This window comes from Protopterus annectens, chromosome 2.part0, assembly GCF_019279795.1.
Source record: "Protopterus annectens isolate FY-2018-M chromosome 2.part0, PAN1.0, whole genome shotgun sequence".
Lineage (NCBI taxonomy): Eukaryota > Metazoa > Chordata > Ceratodontiformes > Protopteridae > Protopterus > Protopterus annectens.
The window spans coordinates 961,383,553-961,407,530 of NC_056728.1; positions in this window are offsets into that span (position 1 = coordinate 961,383,553).

Sequence of the window (23,978 nt, forward strand, 5' to 3'; positions counted from 1 at the left end):
AAAATCATCCATGCAAATTACAGCATTCATTACTCTCTCTTAAAATCATCCATGCAAATTACAGCATTCATTACTCTCTCTTAAAATTAGAGTAGACTCAGTGATAAGGGACTTGGGAATTCTTATTGACAGTAATCTGAACTTTGATCTCCATGTGCCATGGTGGTGAGAAAATCCTTCTGTCTGGTGCAATAAGTAAGGGCAGGGCATCCAGATCTAAGGAGATCATAGCCTCACTATACTCAGCTCTCATGAGATCAATAAGAGAGTACAGTACATCCTTTGGCATGTACCTAACCAGACATTTGCCAACAGGTAGAGTGGCCACACAAGTTCCTCACTAAAATAATACAGGGGTGTAAATAACTTTCTATGTGAACCACTTCAAAGCCCTGTCCCTGTATTGTCTCCTACGGACTACTGAGAGGTGATCTATGCTTGCCCTATAAGGAAATCACCCATCAAGTCCTTATTAATCTGCTATACATTCAGAAAATAAACAGCATTAAAGTTACCTGATCTAAACCTTGTCTGTGACATAAGCAAAACATGTTGTAGGAACCAATGTGTCTCACAGATTACCCTTCTCTGGAACAGACTCCCCTTTCATATGAAACAGCACTCTTCTCTAATCCTAGTCAAATGTAATTTAGACCAGTAGATGGGAAATTGTAAATTCACCCGTGGCTTGCCAACTGTGCCCTTTATGGACAGGAGCAGCTTGTAGATACCTTAAGGCATAGGCACAGACTGGACATCTCCATAGAATTACTACAAGTTCAGATTACTGTGGGTAAGACCGCCATTCAAATCATAGTTAGAGAGCTCCCTCCATGAATCATGATACGCACGAGTCCTACCTAACCAAACTGGAGTCAATCCAAATACAGCCAAACCCTGTGATCATGGGGGATTTCAGTTATCCCACCATCAACTGGGAAACCAATTCCAGCCTTAACTCACTTGAACAAAAACGCCTTGACTTTGTTAACTCAAATCCCTGAAACACATTGTTCAAACCCCAACAAGAGGAACAAACATACTAGATCTGGTTCTAACTAACATGACAAACAGATGCACCACCACAATTGTCGGACCATCATTATTTAAATCTGACCACAAATCAGTATCCTTCGAACTGGCACTAATACCACAACTCACAAAGGGCAAAGGCAGACTAAAGAGCTTCACCAAGGCAAACTATACCATCCTATTGGAAGGTATAAATGCATTCCAACCCCCCCCCACCTGAAGTGGCAACTACACCAAAGCTTACACTGAAGCTCTGTACAATCACTTGTATAAGTGTATAGATTTGGCTGTTCCAGACAGAATCAAAGTCAGAGCCCCAAGAGAAAAAAACACAAGCCACCATGGTGGACATCCAGCATTAACTAATTTTATAACAAATGCAAAAATTGCTGTCTAGGAAAACTAAGGCAAGGTCCCAACAATGGAAAAGCACCCTCCTCAGCCTCAACAGGCAAATATGACACCATGTCAAATCCTCTAAAGGTAACTTTGAGAAAAATTTAACTGTAAAAGGCCTTATGGTTATCCTTGGCTATGATTGCTATGTTTGTAGACTAAAAAGTAAGACCAAAGAGTGTGCCAAGTATGTAACTAATGGTATCACACACACTGATCCCACAGTGATAGCAAGGCTGATAGTGGACAGATTTGGTAAAAATTTCACTCCTTTTTCACATCCACACATCATAAATCTTGCTCCCAACTTCCCACCACCCTACATATCAGAAGAGCACGTCATTAAAGCCTTGTCTAAGGCAAAAAAACACAGCATATATGGCACCAGACAGCATCCCAGGCTGTCTTCTAAACAAACACAAATATGAATTAGCATCTCCATTATGTACCCTATTTTATCATAGCCTAAGCACAGGCTTTGCTCCTGCAGAATGGGGAATAATGACAGTTATTCCCCTACATAAAGGTGGCTTAGCAACAGACCCAGGGAATTATAGACACCTATGATCTTACAGATGAGGCTGGTCAGACTTATAAGTATCATCATGGATCGCATAAATAAAGACATAGGTTCATAGCTGTGTACTAGGCTAATGGCCCTGGAGCCTTTACAAGCCTAGCCCATAGGATTACCCTGGCATCGTGCCACCCAACCTTCGCTCCTAGTGCCTCTGTCGAGTAGAGCTACTGGAGTGATTCCCGGCATGAGTTTTCTACTTCCCATCTACTCATCACGATTTCTCTGCCAACTCCATACCTGACCTCAAACATACTGCACAGCTCGCCTTCACCTCCACTGAAAATTGGCTTAAACAAAAATCACCCGTTACTCAACGCAAACAAAACAAAAATCATAGGCCCCTTGCATATGAAACATACATGTGCTCTTTGATACACCTTCCTCATTGTACTAAAATTATATTCCTTGTACAATACAATACACTTGTTAGAGGGTGTTTTAAATTTGTTTTGAACATTTTTCCAGTAAGCAATGAAACAAACCATATGCACCCATAACGGCAAAACTGCCCAGTTGAGAACATTTATCATAAAAAAGTCTACTCAGACTTCCACAGTCCACCATTATTAGTAAATATGCACAATTCCACAGTCCACCATTATTAGTAAATATGCACAATTCTACAGTCCACCATTATCAGTAAATATGCACAATTCTACAGTCCACCTTTATCAGTAAATATGCACAATTCTACAGTCCATTATCAGTAAATATGCACAATCTCTGAAGTAAGACATCTAAATAATTCCACATTAAAGAAATCTGTAACTAATGAAGCGGTTGCTGCTAGCAATCACCTTTATATTTCATGGTTTCATCGAAAATAAAGTGTCTGTTGCCCTCAGGAATAAATTGCCTATATTACATTAAAAAATGATAAGCTAGTAATAATATTGCAAGAGGAAATGGATGGCAAACTGATAACAGACTCATAGTTAGTATCTTCACCAAGGAGAACATTCTCAGTACGGCAGCATCCACCCCTTGTGGGAGTAGAACCCACAGCCTTCTGCATCAAAAGCAACTACACAACCTGTTGTGCTATAGTATTAACTAGGCAAAGCACTAAACTTCTATTCCAATGCAGCTCTCAGCTCCTTGTAAAATCTACTCAATACTCAACTGCATCTCAACTTCGCAGCTCAAGAAAACTGGAAAAAGCCAAAATGTATTGAGGGGGGTCAAAAGCCCAAAAACCAGGGACACATTAAACATTGCTTGTATAATCTTGGAAAGTTGCTAGAATAAAATGTTGTGTTGCCACCATACATTTTACTGCCAAGGTCCCTGAGCAAAAAACAGTCAGAGTAACATACCACTACGCCACATCAGCTGCTTTGTAAAAGAGAGGAAGACTGAAACTTAAATGGCTATCATTTAGTGAATTCAGTTCTCACCATAGCTGTCAACCTCTTAGTACAAAACACCTGGACAAACCCAGTAATGAGGGAATACAGCCCTCAAACATATTCAGTGAATTCAGTTCTTGCCATAGCTGTCAACCTTAGCACAAAAACCTGGACAAAGCCAATAATGGGGGAATACAGTCCCAAAAATAGGGACAAATTTAAAATATTCATCTTAAAATCTTTGCTAGAAAAAAGGTTGTGCTACTATGTATTCTGAAGAACATGAAGTTTGAAATTCAAATGCCGGTCAATTTTACTGCTGACAGAACAAAAACAATTTTCAGCAGAGATGCAGGGATTAATACTGCAGACACGTCTTTGTAAAATGACAGGGCACCAGAGCAAATCCACACAAACACAGGGAGGAGATGCAGACTCCACACAGAAGCCACCCCAACCAAGAATCAAACCAGAAAACCTATAGCTGTGAGGCAACAATACTACCACTGCGCCATCAAATATGCAAGGAATTAAACATTCAGAAACCTGAAGTCTGAAATTCAAATGCCTGTCAATTTTACTGCGGACAGAACAAAAACAATTTTCAGCAGGGATTAATACTGCAGACATGTCTTTGTAAAATGGCAGGGCACCAGAGCAAATCCACACAAACACAGGGAGGAGATGCAGACTCCACACAGAAGCCACCCCAACCAAGAATCAAACCAGAAAACCTATAGCTGTGAGGCAACAATACTACCACTGCACCATCAAATATGCAAGGAATTAAACATTCAGAAACCTGAAGTCTGAAATTCAAATGCCTGTCAATTTTACTGCGGACAGAACAAAAACCATTTTCAGCAGAGACACAGGGATTAATACTGCAGACACGTCTTTCTAAAATGGCAGGGCACCAGAGCAAATCTACACAAACACAGGGAGGAGATGCAGACTCCACACAGAAGCCACCCCAACCAAGAATCAAACCAGAAAACCTATAGCTGTGAGGCAACAATACTACCACTGCACCATCAAATATGCAAGGAATTAAACATTCAGAAACCTGAAGTCTGAAATTCAAATGCCTGTCAATTTTACTGCGGACAAAACAAAAACAATTTTCAGCAGAGACGCAGGGATTAATACTGCAGACACGTCTTTGTAAAATGGCAGGGCACCAGAGCAAATCCACACAAACACAGGGAGGAGATGCAGACTCCACACAGAATCCACCCCAACCAAGAATCAAACCAGAAAACCTATAGCTGTGAGGCAACAATACTACCACTGCACCATCAAATCTGCAAGGAATTAAACATTCAGAAACCTGAAGTCTGAAATTCAAATGCCTGTCAATTTTACTGCGGACAGAACAAAACAATTTTCAGCAGAGACACAGGGATTAATACTGCAGACACGTCTTTGTAAAATGGCAGGGCACCAGAGCAAATCCACACAAACACAGGGAGGAGATGCAGACTCCACACAGAAGCCACCCCAACCAAGAATCAAACCAGAAAACCTATAGCTGTGAGGCAACAATACTACCACTGCACCATCAAATATGCAAGGAATTAAACATTCAGAAACCTGAAGTCTGAAATTCAAATGCCTGTCAATTTTACTGCGGACAGAACAAAAACAATGTTCAGCAGAGACGCAGGGAGTAATACTGCAGACACGTCTTTGTAAAATGGCAGGGCACCAGAGCAAATCCACACAAACACAGGGAGGAGATGCAGACTCCACACAGAAGCTACCCCAACCAAGAATCAAACCAGGAAACCTATAGCTGTGAGGCAACAATACTACCACTGCACCATCAAATATGCAAGGAATTAAACATTCAGAAACCTGAAGTCTGAAATTCAAATGCCTGTCAATTTTACTGCGGACAGAACAAAAACAATTTTCAGCAGAGACGCAGGGATTAATACTGCAGACACGTCTTTCTAAAATGGCAGGGCACCAGAGCAAATCCACACAAACACAGGGAGGAGATGCAGACTCCACACAGAAGCCACCCCAACCAAGAATCAAACCAGAAAACCTATAGCTGTGAGGCAACAATACTACCACTGCACCATCAAATATGCAAGGAATTAAACATTCAGAAACCTGAAGTCTGAAATTCAAATGCCTGTCAATTTTACTTAACATTTGTTAATCAGGACAGTCTGACTTGGAACAAAAAAACAATTTTCAGCAGAGGCCCAGGAAGAAATAATGCAGACATGTCTTTGTAACATGGGAGGACACAAAAGCAAACCCACACAAACACAGGGAGAAGATACGGACCCCACAAAGAAGGAACCCCAGCCAAGAATCAAACCTGAGAACCTGCAGCTGTGAGGCAACAATGCTACCAGTGCACCATCAAGTAAAAACAAACCCATACAAACACAGGGAGAATATAACAGACCCCACAAAGAAGGAACCCCAGCCAAGAATCAAACCTGAGAACCTGCAGCTGTGAGGCAACAATGCTACCAGTGCAACATCAAATAAAAGCAAACCTACACAAACACAGGGAGAAGATAACAGACCTCACAAAGAAGGAACCCCAGCCAAGAATCAAACCTGAGAACATGCAGCTGTGAGGCAACAATGCTACTACTACACCATCAAATATCAAGCATTGCAACATTTACAAACCACAGATATTATGAGGAACAGATCAGATCAAATATGAGGCAAAAATCTGCATTTTTTTACAAATGGTGGTGGGTAGGGAACTCAAGTCTTTAACACCTGCATACAGGGTACAGGGTTCAAGCCTGAGGTATTCCCTACCACACCACCATGAGCACCTGGGGCATTTACACACACACACACACACACACACACACACACACACTAGAAACAGCAAGTACCATACACACACAAAGTACGTAAAAAGCATACATAGTAAAAGGCACCATACACTTACCTGTCCATTCTCCATAATATCCAGCTTCCAGCTAACGTACATCCTGCCCGCGCAATATCCGAAGACCGGCGAGATCCCTGAAATCAAACCTCCTGACTGCTGCTGTTGCAGTCCGGCCTCGATACATCCTCCAGGCGAGTCTGTGCACTTTAAAAGTGCACAGACGTCTCCATGTGTTTCTCTATGGGGACTGCTGGACTGCCTGGAGCATGCGCATAGACGCGCAGTAGTCGGGACTACTGCGCATGCGCGAAGTCCGCGAAAATTTAAAAAACTTTTTTTTTATTTTTTTTTTTTTGTTCTGAGGGGGCTGCAGTCCTGCAGTCCGGCAGTCCAATAGCACGGGCCGCCCCTGGTAAAATATACAAAACAATTAAATTATAGTGTTTTGGTAGATAATGGTGAAGAAAATTTTTAAAACCAAGTTATTATAAAAGGTGGCTTTAAAGTATTGAACTTTAGTCAAATTACTGTGGATGCCAAACATGTTTCAGTTTTTAAAAAAAGATTTTACTTCCATTCCAAATTTATAAACATGATATAGCAAAACTTTTAATACATTTCAAGCTATATATTAGACACCTGAATTTGAAAATGTGTTTTGATAACACAAGTAATGAAAGTTAGGATTTAACTTAAAATAAAATGTTTTCTTGCCCTCATCAGATCTAATGATGTCTGATTATGTGAAACCCTTTCTTGAGTGGTTTTGGTAAACTCACACTTGTACATCATAAATCGGGTCTATATTAGAACATCGAAGTTTCAGAACTTCGAATATTCTAATACTGAACCCTATTCAGCGAAAGCTGAAAATATCAAAGCAACAGACAACTGATTTTTTTCCTAGGGAAAGAATTTGGTTGTCCGTTTCTGTGCCTTCGGTATTTTCAACGCTGTGGTGGAAAGTTATGGGTCGGTTTCAGGTAAGTGTGTAATTGAGTGCGGGTTAGGTGGGTTAGGGTTAGGGTGCGGGTTAGTTATGTGTGTGATTGTGTGGACGTGAGGGTTAGGTGAGTTAGGGTTAAGGTGCGGGTCAGGTAAGTGTGCGATTGTGTGGACGTGAGGGTTAGGGCGGGGTAGGTGAATTAGGGTTAGAGCGCGGGTGAGGCGAGTGTGTGATAAGTGATGGACCTTAGGGTTATGGTTTGGGTTAAGGTAAGTGGATAGTTAGTGGTGTGTGTATAGTTTAGTGTAGGGTTAGGTGTAAGATTTTAGGGGTGTATGTGTGGATTGCTGTTTGTTTGGTGTGCTTGTGTTGTGTGTATGTGTTTTGGAACAGCAATTTTTTTCCCTAGGAAAAAATGTGCTGTTCTGTATGTTCGATGTTTTCAGCTTTCGTTTAATAGGGTTTGATATTAGAACATTCAAAGTTTTGAAACTTCGATGCTCTAATATAGACCCTACATAATATATCTATAGGAAAAAGAAGTGATAAAACAAATGAGGGGAAATGAGACTGGGGTGATGAAACCTGATAAAGGTGGTGGGGTAGTGATTATGGACATTTGGATATATTCAAGTAAATGCTGGATATTTGAATGATTCTGCTACATATGTACATGCATCTAGAAATGAGATAAATGTGGCATATGTAAAAATCAGTTTTTGACTATTTGCCTTCTTATGCCAAGGTGAGATATTTGAATTTATTAATGTAAAAAAAAAAAAAAAAAAAAAAAGTTATCCCAGCATTTTTGGTATTCCAAAAAGTCCACAAAAATATGTGTGATACATCCTTGAGACCTATCAGTGGCAAGTCAATCTATGATGGAACCATTGGCTATGTTTGTAGATTTTTTATTGTGAAAACTTGGTGGAGAAAACATATTTTAAGGGATTCTTTGCACCTCTTACCATTATTGAATGATATTCCATTCAAAGATTATACTTTGTTATGACTGATGTGGTTAATTGATATTCACTTATACCTCATGATGAATTTTTTTGTGTTATTGAACTATGTAAATAAACATACTCATCCAAGAATTTTTAGAATTAGTTTTAAGAATTTTTTTCAACAATTAAGAGGTGTTATTATGGGGGTGAAATGTGTGACAACTAATGCCAATCTGGTTTAAACAGATTCGGTGCATCAAAAATTATTTAATTCCCCTTTTTTTGTAAGGTGTTTCAAAATTTTAGATTCTTTGATGACATGTTAAATTTATAAAATGGTGACATTACATCATTGGTTGAACTGGTTGATTTAAATCACTCGAGCTGTTTTATGCACACATAATGAGGAAGTAATGAGTAAGAGTGAAAGGGAAGTAATGAGTAAGAGTGAAAGGGAAGTAATGAGTAAGAGTGAAAGGGAAGTAATGAGTAAGAGTGAAAGGGAAGTAATGAGTAAGAGTGAAAGGGAAGTAATGAGTAAGAGTGAAAGGGAAGGTTTACAAGATGGTAGTGAGATCAGCTATGTTATATGGATTGGAAATGATGGCACTGACGAAAAGACAGGTGTCAGAGCTGGAGGTGGCAGAGTTAAAGATGTTAAGATTTGCATTGGGTGTGACAAGGATGGACAAGATCAGGAATGAATGTATTAGAGGGTCAGCTCAGGTTGGACGGTTTGGAGACAAAGCCAGAGAGGTGAGATTGTGTTGGTTTGGACATGTGCTGACGAGTAATGCTGGTTATATTAGAAGAAGGATGCCAGGGATGGATGCTGCCAGGTAACAGGAGGCCTAAGATAAGGTTTATGGATGTGGTGAAAGAGGACATGCAAGTGGTTGGTGTGACAAAGCAAGATGCACAGGATAGGAAGAAATGGAAATAGATGATCTGCTGTGGTGAGCCCTAAAGTACAGTTGTGTACACTTACCATAAATGTAGATGTTAGAGTGTATTCACTGTTGCAGTCCTTACAAAATTGGTTATCCAGCTCCTGGTAGCCCACAGTTGGCCAGAATACTGAAGTCCTTGGTATGCGACATAGGTTCCCTTCAGGTTTAGGCCTGACATCAGGTACAAAGGCAGGCAGACAATGCCATTTCCTCAGTTTTTCTTGCCTTAACTGTCAGGAGCCCCCCAAAAAAGGTTAGACCAGGAAAATAAAAATCCAGTCTGTCCCATAGGAAAAAAGGGGGGAGGACCAGGACTGCAACAGTGAATACACTTGAACATCTACATTTATGGTAAGTGTACACAACTGTACTTTGTTCATCATGTTTCACTGTTGCAGTCCTTACAAAATGGGTTGATTCCCAAAGCTCAGCAAAAAACAAAAGGGAGGAGGAACACCCACTGCTTAAGGGTTGGTAAGGATACCCTGCAACACTGTGTGGCAAAACCAACCCTGGACTTAAAAAACAAGAGTAAATTATAATGTTTAGTGAAAGTGTGGCCAGAAGTTCAGGTAGCTGCTTCCAGGATGTCCCTAGTGGGTGCACCCCTTAAAAAAGCTGCTGAATTAGAGGCTGCTCTAGTAGAATGGGTCCTAATACTCTGAGGAGGAACCTTGCCATGCTGTAAGTAACAAAAGTGAATACAATGAGCAATCCACTTAGAAATGGTCGGTTTAGAAATAGTTTAGCCCTAAGTTCCAGGAGCAAAAGTGACCAATAACTGATCCAACTTTTGAAAAAGTTTAGTCCTGTCCAGGTAAAAATCTAAGCTATGTACATCCAGAGAATGCAGTAACCTTTCCCCTTTATTCTGAGGATTAGGAAAGAAGGTAGGCAGGTAGATAGACTGGTTAAGAGTCAGGCTAGAAACCACCTTAGGCATAAAGGAGGGATTAGTTCAGAGAGGAAACCCGATCCACATGGAAGATGATAAAAGGGTCTACTGCCATTAAGGCCTGCAGCTCAGAAACTCTTCTAGCTGAAGTAATAGCCACGAGAAAGGCAGTTTTCCAGGAGAGAAATTTCAGGTCTGCTGAGGCAGTTGGTTCAAAAGGAAGCAGAGTAAGTTTCTCAAGTACAAAATTAAGATCCCAAGCAGGAGTAGGTGCCCTTCTGGGAGGCTTTAAATTGCTAGCTCCCCTGAGGAACTGTTTCATCAAGGGATAACAGAAAATGGGATGCTAAAAGGAACAATGAGCAGAAATAGTTGAAGCATGAATCTTGATAGAAGAAAAGGAAAGTCCACCATTAAGCAAGCCTGCCAGATGGTCAAGAATAAGAGGAAGAGTAGGTTGAGAAAGGTCTTCCCCTCTAGTCTGCATCCAAATGGAGAATCATTTCCACTTATCTGCGTAAGATTTCCTAGTGCTAGGCCTCCTGGCCTCAGGAAGGACCTCAACCACCTGTTGGGAAACTTTTAAATTATGAGCCAAGCTGCCAAATCTGAAGATGAGGATGCAGAATTTTTCCCCCCTCCTGAACCAAGTGATCTGGTATCAGGGGAAGATGCCAAGGCTGAGTCTGGGAGAGACTGCGAAGTAGTGGATACCAATGTTGTCTGGGCCAGTCTGGAGCTATGAAGATGGCCCTTGGTTTTTCATCCCTTATCTTTAACAGCACTCTGGGAGGAGGAGGAGGCAGAGAAGGAAATACATAGATCGAGAGCTGTGTCCAGGGAAAGGACAGAGCATTCACTTTCCAAGCTTTGCTTTGATGATCCCTGGTGCAAAAGGTTGGAAGAAGGTGGTTGGAGATGAGAAGAGATCCACCTGGGGAGTGCCCCAACATTGAACGATGCAATAGAAGATGATCTTGTTTAGTTGCCACTCGTGAGGATCCATGACCTGCCTGCTCCACCGGTTTGCCAAGGTGTTAAGCCTTCCTGGAAGAAACTGAGCTACGAGATGAATGTCCATGGAAGCTGCTATGCACCATAGTTATGCTTTGTCTGCACAGGGGGTAAGAGTGAGCCCCTCCCTGCTTGTTGATGTACCACGATTGTGGTGTTGTCTGTCCTGACTAGAAGAGTACCAGGAGAGAGAGAAGATGCTTGAAAGTCATAAAGGCCCACTGTACTGCCATCAGTTCCTTCAGATTTATGTGCAAATTAACCTGTTGAGAGTTCCAAGTCCCCTGAATGCATCTGTGTCTAGATGTGCTCCCCAAGCATAGTCCAAGCTATCTGTGGTGAGACTCTGACTGGCAGGAGGTGGACAGAAAGGCAGGCCTTTGTTCTATGCACAGGCCGTCGCCCACCAAAGGAACTCCATCTGCCGGCAGGGAATCAGAGGAAGTATCCAGTCTAAATCCTAAGTGCGTTGACACCAAAGGTTTTTGAGGTACCATTGTATTTTCCTCATATGCAGTCTGGCATATGGAATCATCAGAATACACAAAGCCATGAATCCCAGGGCTTGCAGGAATTGCCTTGCAGAGAGCTGGGTCATGCTTGCCAAATTTTTGAAGTAATTCAAAAGATCATTTGTTTCTGTTGAGAGAGGAATACAATCTGGGCAGCTGTGTTCAGGCTCGCTCCCAGGAATACAATCTCCCTGGTGGGTACCAATTTTGACTTCTTTTCATTGATGGTGTAACCCAAAGAGGTGAAAAGGTTCTTTACAAAGTCCAAATCCTTTAGAAGTTGCTCTGGAGAGTTTGCGTGAATAAGACAATCGTCCAAGTAAGGGTAAATTTGAATGTTTCTTTGCCTGCAAAAAGCAATGACTGGAGCCAGGCATTTTGTAAAAACTGTAGGAGCAGTAGATAAGCCAAAGGGCAGTGCAGACAATTGGAAGTGCCGGATCTCCGCCCTGAAGTGAAGGAACTGCCTGCAGCTTTTCCTTATTGGAATGTGCAGATACGCTTCTTTGAGATACAAAGTCACCAGACAGGAATCCTTGGCCAGCATTGGCAGCAACTGCTGAAGAGTGAGCATTTTGAATTTGGGAATCACCAGAAAAGTGTTTAGAATGGGCAAATCCAGAACAGGGCGGCAGGTGTCCCCTTTTTTGGGAACCAGGAAAAGTCTCGAGTAGAAACCCTGGCCTACCTGTAGTGCAGGAACTGGCTCTATTGTTCCCAGGTTTAGCAAAGAAACAACTTGTTTTTCTGCTTCTGCCCTTTGAAGTGGGGGGATATCTGGGTATCCTTGGTGAACAGGGAAGGTGTGAATGGAAAACTTGTAGCCTTGGGATACTATTTTTTAGCACCCATTTGTCATCTGTAATGGTGAACCAGACATCTGCAAAAATGGCTAACATTCCCCCCAAAGGAAACCCTGGGCCCGCAGATGCAGGTAGTGGAAGGCTGGAGTCACTGGGAATGCTTGCTTTGGGAAGTTTGCTTATAACTCTCCAATTTTGAAGAGGAAGCCTGCCAGTGCTTAGCCTTTTGAGGAGTGGAAGTCTGTCCCCTAGAAGACCTGTACCCCCTAGGCCTAGTGTGACCCTGTTTACTAGGGTCAGGAAAAGTCCAGTTCTTAGAAGGGTAATGCCTACTAAAACAAGGAGGCTAAACTTGCAGAAAATCCTTAACAGTTTGCATAGATTTGGCCTTATCCTCCAACTTTTTCAACACTTCTTCTGCTTTGCTACCAAAAAGATTGTCCTTTTGCAAAGGCACATCCAGTAATTTATATTTGACTGGTTCAGAAAGTTGCTGTTCTCTCAGCCAAGCATGTCTTCTAATGACAGAACCAGTGGCTGCTCCCCTGCAAGAAGCTTCCAAAGTGTTGAAACCACAATGCAGAGAATGTTTAGTGACAAGAGTGGCAGAATTCAATAAATCTTGCATGTCCTTACTCTCCATCAGGGAAGGAACACCAGCAATTTTAGCCTTAATAGCCTCCAAAGTATGCTGCTGATACTTAAGCATATGAAAAAGACAATTAACAGACCTAAGAGACAGGGTGGAAGCAGTATAAACCTTTTTACCCCATCTATCCAAAGCCCTAGATTCCTTATCAGAAGGAACAGGATTTTTAGCAACCATGGCTTTAACATCCTTAGGGCCCTGAGAACTAATCTTTGGATCAGCAGTAGGATTCTTGAAAAGGAACTGATGAGAATCATAAACTCTATAATACCCATCAGGCTTTCTGGGAGCAAGAGGAACAGAGTTAGGAGTCAAAGAATTATCCATGAAAACATCAACAACTTCCAAAACCGGAGGAATAGCCAAAGGCTTATGCTGTGGCAAATCCAAGAATTCCCTAATCCAGTTCCTAGACTAAGGGAGGTCCTGACTTTTCCATTTGAAATGCTCCCTAAGAGTATTCAGAGCATCTCCAAAAGAAAAATCTTCTGGAGGGGAGGCAGAAGGGATGTTGTCTTCTGCATCAGAATCCTCAAAACCAGAAAAAAGTTGAGAGTTTCCCTCTTCATCAGCAGAGTTGCTGGAAATCTCAGAGTTTGAGGCAGACAAAACTTCTGGGGACAATTCCCTAGCCCTCTTAGAAGGAGGTGGCTGAGATTTCCTGATAAGGGTCAAGAGATCACTAGCCATTTTAATCATCTGAGACTGAGGCCGGTGCCTGCTTTGGAGTACATTTTCAGCTGGAAGGCCTGCTAGAAAGTCATTGGGACTCAGGAGGCCTAGCCACCACATTAGTCTGAATCAAAGTCGTAGGTCTGGATCTGGTCTCCAGGTGGAGGAAAGAGGCCGCAAAAGCTGTCACCTGCTTAGCAGCTCTGGATCCATCAGAGACAGCGACTGGCAGAGGGCCAGAAGACGAAGTGGAAACCTGAGGTATGGAGGACTCAGAAAATGTCTCCGCAGACACCTGCTGCTGAACATCCATGGACTGCAGGGGAAAAGAAAGCGCCTCACTGACTACCGCTGGGCTGACAACCAACTTAACAGGGACGTCGTCAGCTAATTTGACCCTAAGTCTGTCGTGGCCCTTGTGCTTCGTAGGAACATCTGAAGTCCAGAAGACGCCATACCGACGAACATAGGCCAAACTCCGAAAAGCTTGAACAAGATCCTAGCCCTACGGTGTATGGTGCGCGGGTTGAAAGAAGCACAAAGAACACAGTTAGGGACATCGTGCTCAAGGCCCAAACAAGTAATACAGTAGGAGTGAAAATGACGGTGTGGAATCTGTTTTCCACAGGCAAGACAATTATTAATGTTCTCTGACATTCGTTAAAGCAAGAAAAGAGGGTCCCCAATGGGGTACTTATCGGAGGATGTCTTCAGCTAAGCAGTTGGAATACAAAAAGGTACTCGGCCGACCGGCACTCGTGCAAAATGCTTCTGCTTTGGGCTCCGTGGCAAGAAAGACCGAGGAAATGGTGTTGGCTGCCTTCCTTTGTACCTGACATCAGGCATAACCGAAGGCAGCCGATATCATATACCAAGGACTTTGGTATTCTGGCCGACTGTGGGCTACTGGGAGATGGATAACCCATTTTATAAGGACTGCAACAGTGAAACACAATGAACACCAGGAGCAGCTAAAATATGATGGTGACACACATGAGGAAAGTATTAATTATCTTGATACTACTATTTCTAAAGATAGAGAGATTGAAGGGAAGTATATTCCTAATATTTATCGAAAAGAAATATTCTAATTCCCTACTACATTATGATAGCAGACTCCGTCAGTAGCAAAAGATTATAGTGAAAAGACAAACAGTATGGCTTTTAAGACTGGTATCTAGGTATGTCATTTTGTTGAATTAGATAAATTAGTGGGAATGTTTAAAGATAGAGACTATGGATCCCATATTATTAAATGTAAAGGAGGAAATTATCAGTGGAAATGGTGACAGATTTGCTCCAATTCTTAGCAGAAAAATAAATAAGGTGAATTTGGGAGACGTCAATAAAAAAAGAAACATAGTGAGGGACAATGACAAATTAGGGGCTATGGTTAAAGAATATAATAATGAAGCACCAAAATTGGTATCCTTAAAAATATGTAGAAAGTTAGATTTCCCTCTGAATACAAAGTGATTTTAGGGGAGACTCCCAAAATTATATGCAGTTAAGGAAAAAATGTTAAAAATATACCGGAATATTCTTGTCAAAGATTTGACAATGATATATACCCCGGGATTCATGAATCTCGGCGTAAGGTCTGCGCCGGCGGTGCAGTGAATAGCCGGTGCAGTAGCGCCATATGCATATTAATGAGAGTGCACCGCAACCACAGACACGTGCGTAGTGTACGTGAGCGAGCCCAGGTAGGATGCGTCTGGAGGCGTGTCTAAGCCGGCATGAGGTGAGCAACCTAATGTGCTGACAGCCACGGTCCGCCCATAATAGTAATGGCAGCAGCCAGGTCCCGTGCAGAATGAAACGCACGTAGAGTGTGCAGCATAGTACCCGTCCCAAATAAACGGAGAAGCAAATACAAGCCACGAAGGCTTAAGTGTACCCATCCAAGGAGCAAAGGATACGCATATGACCGCGTTTGTCCCGCAATGCACCGTCAGTGGTTACACTCAGAGAAGGTGTACAGCAGCATGTCAGCGCGCACCGACATAGGAGCAGCGACTAAGGTCACCACCTGTCCCACTTTGGGTGGGGCAGTCTCTCTATGGGCAGTTGTGTCCAGAAAAACGTATTAAAATGGCAAATGTGCTAAGATTGTAGGACATAATGATATCCCGTATTTAATGTAATGGTAGCATGAATTGGTCATTTCTGTAACTGAAATACCTAAATGTCACAAGAAACAGAATAAGCAAGCAAATTGCCACAACAATAAGCTTCTACTTAGGCAAACAAGTGAAGTTCTATGCTATATACTGACCGTGTGTAAGTGTCGGCCTGTAAACTCATATGTGAGTCCCGGAAATATCCCAGCTTGGAAACTGGAAAAGGTGGCAACCCCAGTAGCGACATGGGCATGGTCACCAGGGTTACCAGCTGTCCCAATGTGCCATGGACAGTCCCTGATTGGACAGTTGTGTCCCTGCAACAATCGGAAAAATGGAAAATGACCTCTGATCCCCTGCCAAACATATTCCCGTAATATACATGTAATAGTAGTATAAAACATATACATTTGTATATGAAACACATACATGGCATAAGAATATGAATAAGGAACCCAAATGCTTACAGAATAAGCTTATAGTATGGCAAACAAGTGAAGTTCTGTCAACTGCACTTGCCGTGGGTATGTGTAGTCCTGCAAATCTCGAAGTTTCCACATAACATGCCTCACTATGGGCATTGGAAAAGGTGCCAACCATAATGGTCACAAGCAGTTGTGAGAGTACATAGCCAGGTAGCTGTGTCGACATAACAACAGGAAGGAATCAAGACACCTTAAACACAGGCAAACATGTGCATAGCAACATATCCCACACCCAGCAACGACTCTGTCGATACACTGGATGGCGATGTTGAAGTGTAATATCCAGAAGCAGAACCCATGCATTCAGATGTAATACACAATAGCCTCATTGTACATGTCAGTCCCACCCATGTACACCTGTGCACCCTAACCTGCTAGCATCCGTGTGCAGCTATACACCCACACACAATGTGCATACCTGAAATATGGTAAGATGTTTGTGTTAGGCAATGCCACGCGGCCAAATCATCCACATGTCACCAGCCCACTTCAGGTACAGATATGTAAATGGCTGCATGTGAATGTGTCTGCAGAATGTGTACATCCTGCATGTGGTATGTACCCGTCAAAACCATATAGGTTTGCATACGACACGGTGCACATAACTGTACACATGTGGACAAGTCGGGTTGTTGAACCACCGCATCGATGTTTAGCTATGCAGTGAAGTCGATCACATATAGCGGAACACGTGCCTATCAAACAGGACGTCCTAACAGGGTGCTACAGGCAAAGAAGGGGAAGGTGGGACATCACATGTGGAGAGTAGCGTTGCCGAACGGCCAAATACACACGGTCAAGGTAAAGGACGGAACAACATGCATATGGCCGGATGGATGTTGTTCGAAATATATATATAGAAACACATATGAAGTGCCAGTTTAGACTCGAAATACTATATAATGCATTGAATTGTACCGTACAATATGGCAGTAGAAGTAAGCCTGCATGTAATTGGTGAAGCTAAGCTGTAGTGTGATGGAATTCTGATCCTGGCAGTAACCAGTACAGCAGGCTTATGTCTGTCAGCATTAATTATCTGCTGGGTTACAGAACAATAAATGTATGTACATGCATAACATCACCCCTACCTCTGAGAAGGATGGCCTTGTGAGCTCAATCGAAGATAACAGTACAACTCGGAACAGTCTAGGGTCCTTGAAACAGTTACAATCACAGAAGGACAGTGTAATTGACAAGGTGCCTTGCAAGGCTGTGTTATTCTCATGGGAAAACATTTTAAAAGCACGACCCCAGCACCCACGTATGTATAGACTATTGTGGACCATAGTGATGGAAATGCCCTGTGACCAACCACGTCAGTAAGGTGGGCAAAAGCTGATTGTAAACACTATATAAAGTAACTGCTTACTGTATAGAGTCAGACAAAACTCTCATACTTGGACTGTATATGATTTAGCCTGCCTGTGTACACTACTAAAACTTTCTGAACCCGAGCCTCCTGTGTTATTGACTGTCACTTAGAAAAGCCTACTGATAACTACAGTCTGGTTTTAACAACTTATTTGACATTGTGATCCTTGTAATCCGGAATTCCCTTGGTAAGCTACAAGTCAGAGTGCATGGCTGGTTAGACATCTACGCAGGAGAATTTGCCTAAATGGTTCTTCTTGAATGAAAAGACCTCCGACTGAATTGTTGTGTGTAAAGAGGCTGTTTACTGTCTGATCTGTGGCTGAAAAGCGGAAAACTGGATCCCAAGAAGAAATCGTGCAGCCTTAAACAGGAGGCTCAGGTAAGGAGTGTTTGCCTCTGTCTCTATTGTAGATCAAGGACCAGACTACATTGTGTTTCTGTTAACAGTAGTGATAGCGGGTCGAAGACCTACCCACATACTGTTAAATCTGAACATAGGTCAGGGGAACACACAGCAGAGTAAATAGTCATTGTAGACACTACAGTGGATACAGGGAAGGAGACACCACGTGGTATGAGAGAAGGGTACGTAGCAGTCGTGTAGAGGATATGGGAGATTATTGAAGAAACAGATCATGTGATCCACGTTTGACGGGTGACGTGAAGTATATGCAATCGCAGAGAGCACATAATGTGAGTTATCCAGCAAAATGGGGTAATAAATACGACATTTATGGTATATTACACAAAATATCGTTACTGAAACATTGTAATCCCTGAAAATGTGATGCACATGTTCTACGGTAAACACCTGTTCCACCCTGAGAGGGACAGTCCCTCTTTGGCCAGTTGTGTCCTGCAAACAAACCGAAAAAATGGCAAATGTCCTGAAATCACAGGACAAACATTTCCCAGATATATTTCAAAATGGTAGCATAAAACAGTAATTATGCATCTGGAACAACAAAATATCATAATAAACAGAATAAGCAACTGAAATGCTACAACAATTGGTTGCTCTCCTGGCAAAAAGTGAAATCCTGTCCCATGTACTGGCCGTGGGTATGCTTTTCCCTGGAAAATTACACGTTCCGAACACTATGTCCCACATTGTGCATTTGAAAAGGTGGCAGCCCTAAGATGTGCAGGCGACAAAACAGCGACAATTGGGTATCCGTCATGCACATAGGTGGATTGAGGTAGTGAACTGAAGGAACAGAACACTACAAATGTCAAAGCATCATACGACACAGAGAAGATCATAATACAGTAGTACCGATAGCCCCCACAACACCCTACCACCTGCGCTACCACATCCAGGATAAGAAGCGGGAGGGCAGGCTAGTCCCCACACGCTATCCTGTGGCAACAGAGGTAGCACAATGACCAAATGTAACAGTTTGCATAGATTTGGCCTTATCCTCCAACTTTTTCAACACTTCTTCTGCTTTGCTACCAAAAAGATTGTCCTTTTGCAAAGGCACATCCAGTAATTTATATATTTGACTGGTTCAGAAAGTTGCTGTTCTCTCAGCCAAGCATGTCTTCTAGCCATGACAGAACCAGTGAAAAGCTCACTCCCCCTGCAAGAAGCTTCCAAAGTGTTGGGGAAACCACAATGCGAGAGAATGTTTAGTGACAAGAGTGGCAGAATTCAATAAATCTTGCATGTCCTTACTCTCCATCAGGGAAGGAACACCAGCAATTTTAGCCTTAATAGCCTCCAAAGTATGCTGCTGATACTTAAAAGCATATAGAAAAAGACAATTAACAGACCTAAGAGACAGGAATTGGAAGCAGTATAAACCTTTTTACCCATCTATCCAAAAGCCTAGATTCCTTATCAGAAGGAACAGGATTTTTTAGCAACCATGGCTTTAACATCCTTAGGGCCCTGAGAACTAATCTTTTGGATCATGCAGTAGGATTCTTGAAAAGGAACTGTATGAGAATCATAAACCTCTATAATACCCATCCAGGCTTTCACCAGAGCAAAGAGGAACAGAGTTAGGAGTCAAAAGAAATTATCCTTGAAAACATCAACAACTTCCAAAACCGGAGGAATAGCCAAAGGCTTATGCTGTGGCAAATCAAGAATTCCCTAATCCAGTTCCTATGAACTAAAGGGGAGGTCCTGACACTTTCCATTTGAAATGCTCCTAAGAGTATTCAGAGCATCTACCAAGAAAAATCTTCTGGAGTGGAGGCAGAAGGATGTTGTCTTCTGCATCAGAATCCCTCAAAGCCAGAAAAAGTTGAGAGTTTCCCTCTTCATCAGCAGAGTTGCTGGAAATCTCAGAGAGTTTGAGGCAGACAAAACTTCTGGGGACAATTCCTAGCCCTCTTAGAAGGAGGTGGCTGAGATTTCCTGATAAGAGGGTCGCAGAGATCACTAGCCATTTTAATCATCTGAGACTGAGGCCGGTGCCTGCTTTGGAGTACATTTTTCAGCTGGAAGGCCTGCTAGAAAGTCATTGGGACTCAGGAGGCCCTAGCCACCACCACCATTAGTCTGAATCAAAGTCGGCCAGGTCTGGATCTGGTCTCCAGGTGGAGAAAGAGGCCGCAAAAAGCTGTCACCTGCTTGCTTGGCTCTGGATCCATCAGAGACAGCGACTGGCAGAAGGGCCAGAAAGGCGAAGTGGAAACCTGAGGTATGGAGGACTCAGAAAATGTCTCCACGCAGACACCTGCTGCTGCTGAACATCCATGGACTGCAGGGGAAAAGCGCCTCACTGACTACAGCTGGGCTGACAACCAACTTAACACGAGGGGACATTCGTCCAGCTAATTTGACCCTAAGTCCTGTAGGGCTGGCCGCTTGTGCCCCTTACAGTAGGAACATCTGAAGTCCAGAAGGCGCCATGCCACCGGCTTGAACATAGGCCAAACTCGAAAAGCTTGAACAAGATCCACAGCCCCTCACACGATTGTATGTGGTGCGGCGGGTTGAAAAGAAGCACAAAAGAAGAACACAGTTAGGGACATCGTGCTCAAGGCCCAAACAAGTAATACAGTAGGAGTGAAAATATTGGCCCGATTATTGGAATCTGTTTTCCACAGGCAAGATTAATTATTAATGTTCTCTGACATTCGTTAAAGCAAAGAAAAGAGGGTCCCCAATGGGGTACTTATGGGAGGATGTCTTCAGCCTAAGCAGTTGGAATACAAAAAGGTACTTTCGACCCGAGCCGGCTTTTCGTACCAAAATGCTTCTGCTTTGGGCTCCGTGGCAAAAGAAAAGACCGAGAAATGGTGTTCAGCTGCCTTCCTTTGTACCTGACATCCAGGCATAACCGAGAGGCAGCCCGATATCATATACCAAGGACTTTGGTATTCTGGCGACTGTGGGCTACTGGGAGATGGATAACCCATTTTATAAGGACTGCAACAGTGAAACACAATGAACACCAGGAGCAGCTAAAATATGATGGTGACACACATGAGGAAAGTATTAATTATCTTGATACCTACTATTTCTAAAGATAGAGAGATTGAAGGGAAGTATATTCCTAATATTTATCGAAAAGAAATATTCTAATTCCCTACTACATTATGATAGCAGACTCCGTCCAATCAGCAAAGATTATAGTGAAAAAGACAAACAGTATGGCTTTTAAGACTGAGTATCTAGGTATGTCATTTTGTTGAATTAGATAAATTGAGTGGGAATGTTTAAAAGATAGAGACTATGGATCCCATATTATTAAATGTAAAGGAGGAAATTATCCATTTGGAAATGGTGACAGATTTGCTCCAATTCTTAGCAGAAAAATAAATAAAGGTGAATTTGGGAGGCGTCAATAAAGAAACATAGTGAGGGACAATGACAAATTAAAGGGGCTATGGTTAAAAGGCCATATAACTAATGAAGCACACCAAAATTGGTATCCTGTAAAGTATATGTAGAAGAAGAAATTAGATTTCCCTCTAGAATACAAAGTGATTTTAGGGGAGACTCCCAAAATTATAATATGCAGTTAAGGAAAAAATGTTAAAAATATGCGGAATATTCTTGTCAAAAGATTTGACAATGATATATACCCGGAGATTCATGAATCTCGGCGTAAGGTCTCTTGCCCGGCGGTGCCAGTGAATAGCGGTGCAGTAGCGCCATATGCATATTAATGAAAAAGGAGTGCACACGCCAACCACAGACAACGTGCGTCGCGTAGTGCGTTGAAAGGCTGAGCCAGGTAGGATGCGTCTGGGCGTGTCCTAAGCCGGCATGGGTGAAGCAACCTAATGTGTGCTGACAGCCACGGTCCGCCCATAATAGTAATGGCAGCAGCCAGGTCCGTGCAGAATGAAAACGCCGCGTAGAGTGTGCAACATAGTACCCGTCCCAAATAAGCGGAGAAGCAAATACAAGCCACGAAGGCTTAAGTGTGTACCCATCCAAGGAGCAAAGGATAAGCATATGACGGCGTTTGTCCGCAATGCACCCGTCAGTGGTTACACTCAGAGAAGGTGTACAGCAGCAACATGTCAGTAGCGCGCCGCTGCGACATAGGAGCAGCGACTAAAGGTCACCACCTGTCCCACTTTGGGTGGGGCAGTCTCTCTATGGGCAGTTGTGTCCAGAAAAAACGTATTAAAAATGGCAAATGTGCTACTGGATTGTGCAGGACATGATTCCATTATGTTAATGTATATTGGTAGCATGAATTGGTCATTTTCTGTAACTGCGCTGAAAATACCTAAATGTCACCAAAAGAGAACAGAATAAGCAAGCAAATTGCCACAACAATGAGAAGCTTCTACTTAGGCAAACAAGTGAAGTTCTATGCTATATACTGACCCGTGTGTAAGTGTCGAAGCCTGTAAACTCATATGTGAGTCCCGGAAATATATCCAGCTTGGAAACTGGAAAAGAATTGGCAACCCCAGTAGCGACATGGGCATGGTCACCAGGGTTACCAGCTGTCTGATAATGTGCCATGGACAGTCCCTACCAGATTGGACAGTTGTGTCCCTGCAACAATCGGAAAAATGGAAAATGACCTCTGATCCCCCTGCCAAACATATTCGCAATATACATGTAATAGCAGTAGTATAAAAACATATACATTTTGTATATGAAACACATACATTAACGTATAAGAATATGAATAAAGGAACCCAAATAGTACAGAATATAGAGCACCAAGTATGACGCAAACAAGTGAAGTTCTGTCAACTGCACTTGCGTGGGTATGTGTAGTCCTGCTAAATTCGAAGTTTCCACATAACATACCTCACTATGGGCATTGGGGAAAGGTACTAGCAACCACAATGGTCACAAGCAGTTGTGAGAGTACATAGCCAGCGGGTGGCTGTGTCGACATAACAACAGGAAGGAATAAAGGCACCTTAAACACAGGCAAACATGTGCACTGCCAACCATATCCACACCCAACAGCGTCTCTGTAGCATACACTGGATGGCGTATGTTGAAGTGTAATATCCAGAAGCAGAACCCATGCATTCCAGATGCCAATACACAATAGCTTACTCATTGTACATGTCAGTCCCACATACACCTGTTGCACCCTAACCTGCTAGCATCCGTGTGCAGCTATACACCCACACACTGACAATGTGCATACCTGAAATATGGTAAGATGTTTTGTGTTAGGCAATGCCCTTGTGACCAAATCACACATTACCCCACATGTCACCAGCCCACCTTCAGGTACAGATATGTAAATGGCTGCATGTGAATGTGTCTGCAGAATGTGTACATACCTGCATTGTGGTATGTACCCGTCAAAAATATCTTAGGTTTGCATCAAAACACATTTTTGCTAACTGCTTACACATGTGGACAGAGTCGAGGTTGTTGAACCACACGCATCGATGTTTAGCTATGCAGTGAAGTCGATCATATATAGCCCGGAACAACGTGCCTATCAAACAAGGGCAGCGTCCTAACAGGGGTGCTACAGGCAAAGAAGGGGAAGGTGGGACATCACATGTGGAGTATGCCGCGTTGCCCGAGCGGCCAAATACACACGGTCAAGGTAAGGAGCGGAACAACATGCATATGGCGGATGGATGTTGTTGAAATATATATATAGAAACACATATGAAGTGTGCGGTTTAGAGCTCGAAATACTATATAATGCATTGAATTGTACCGTGCAATATGGCAGTAGAATGATAAGCCTGCATGTAATTGGTGAAGCTAAGCTGTAGTGTGATGGAATTCTGATCCTGGCAGTAACCAAGTACAGCAGGCTTAGCATGTCTGTCAGCATTAATTATCTGCTGGGTTACAGAACAATGAAATGTATGTACATGCATAACATCACACCCTACACCTCTGAGAAGGATGGCCTTGTGAGCTCAATCGAAGATAACAGTACAACTTCGGAACAGTCCTAGGGTT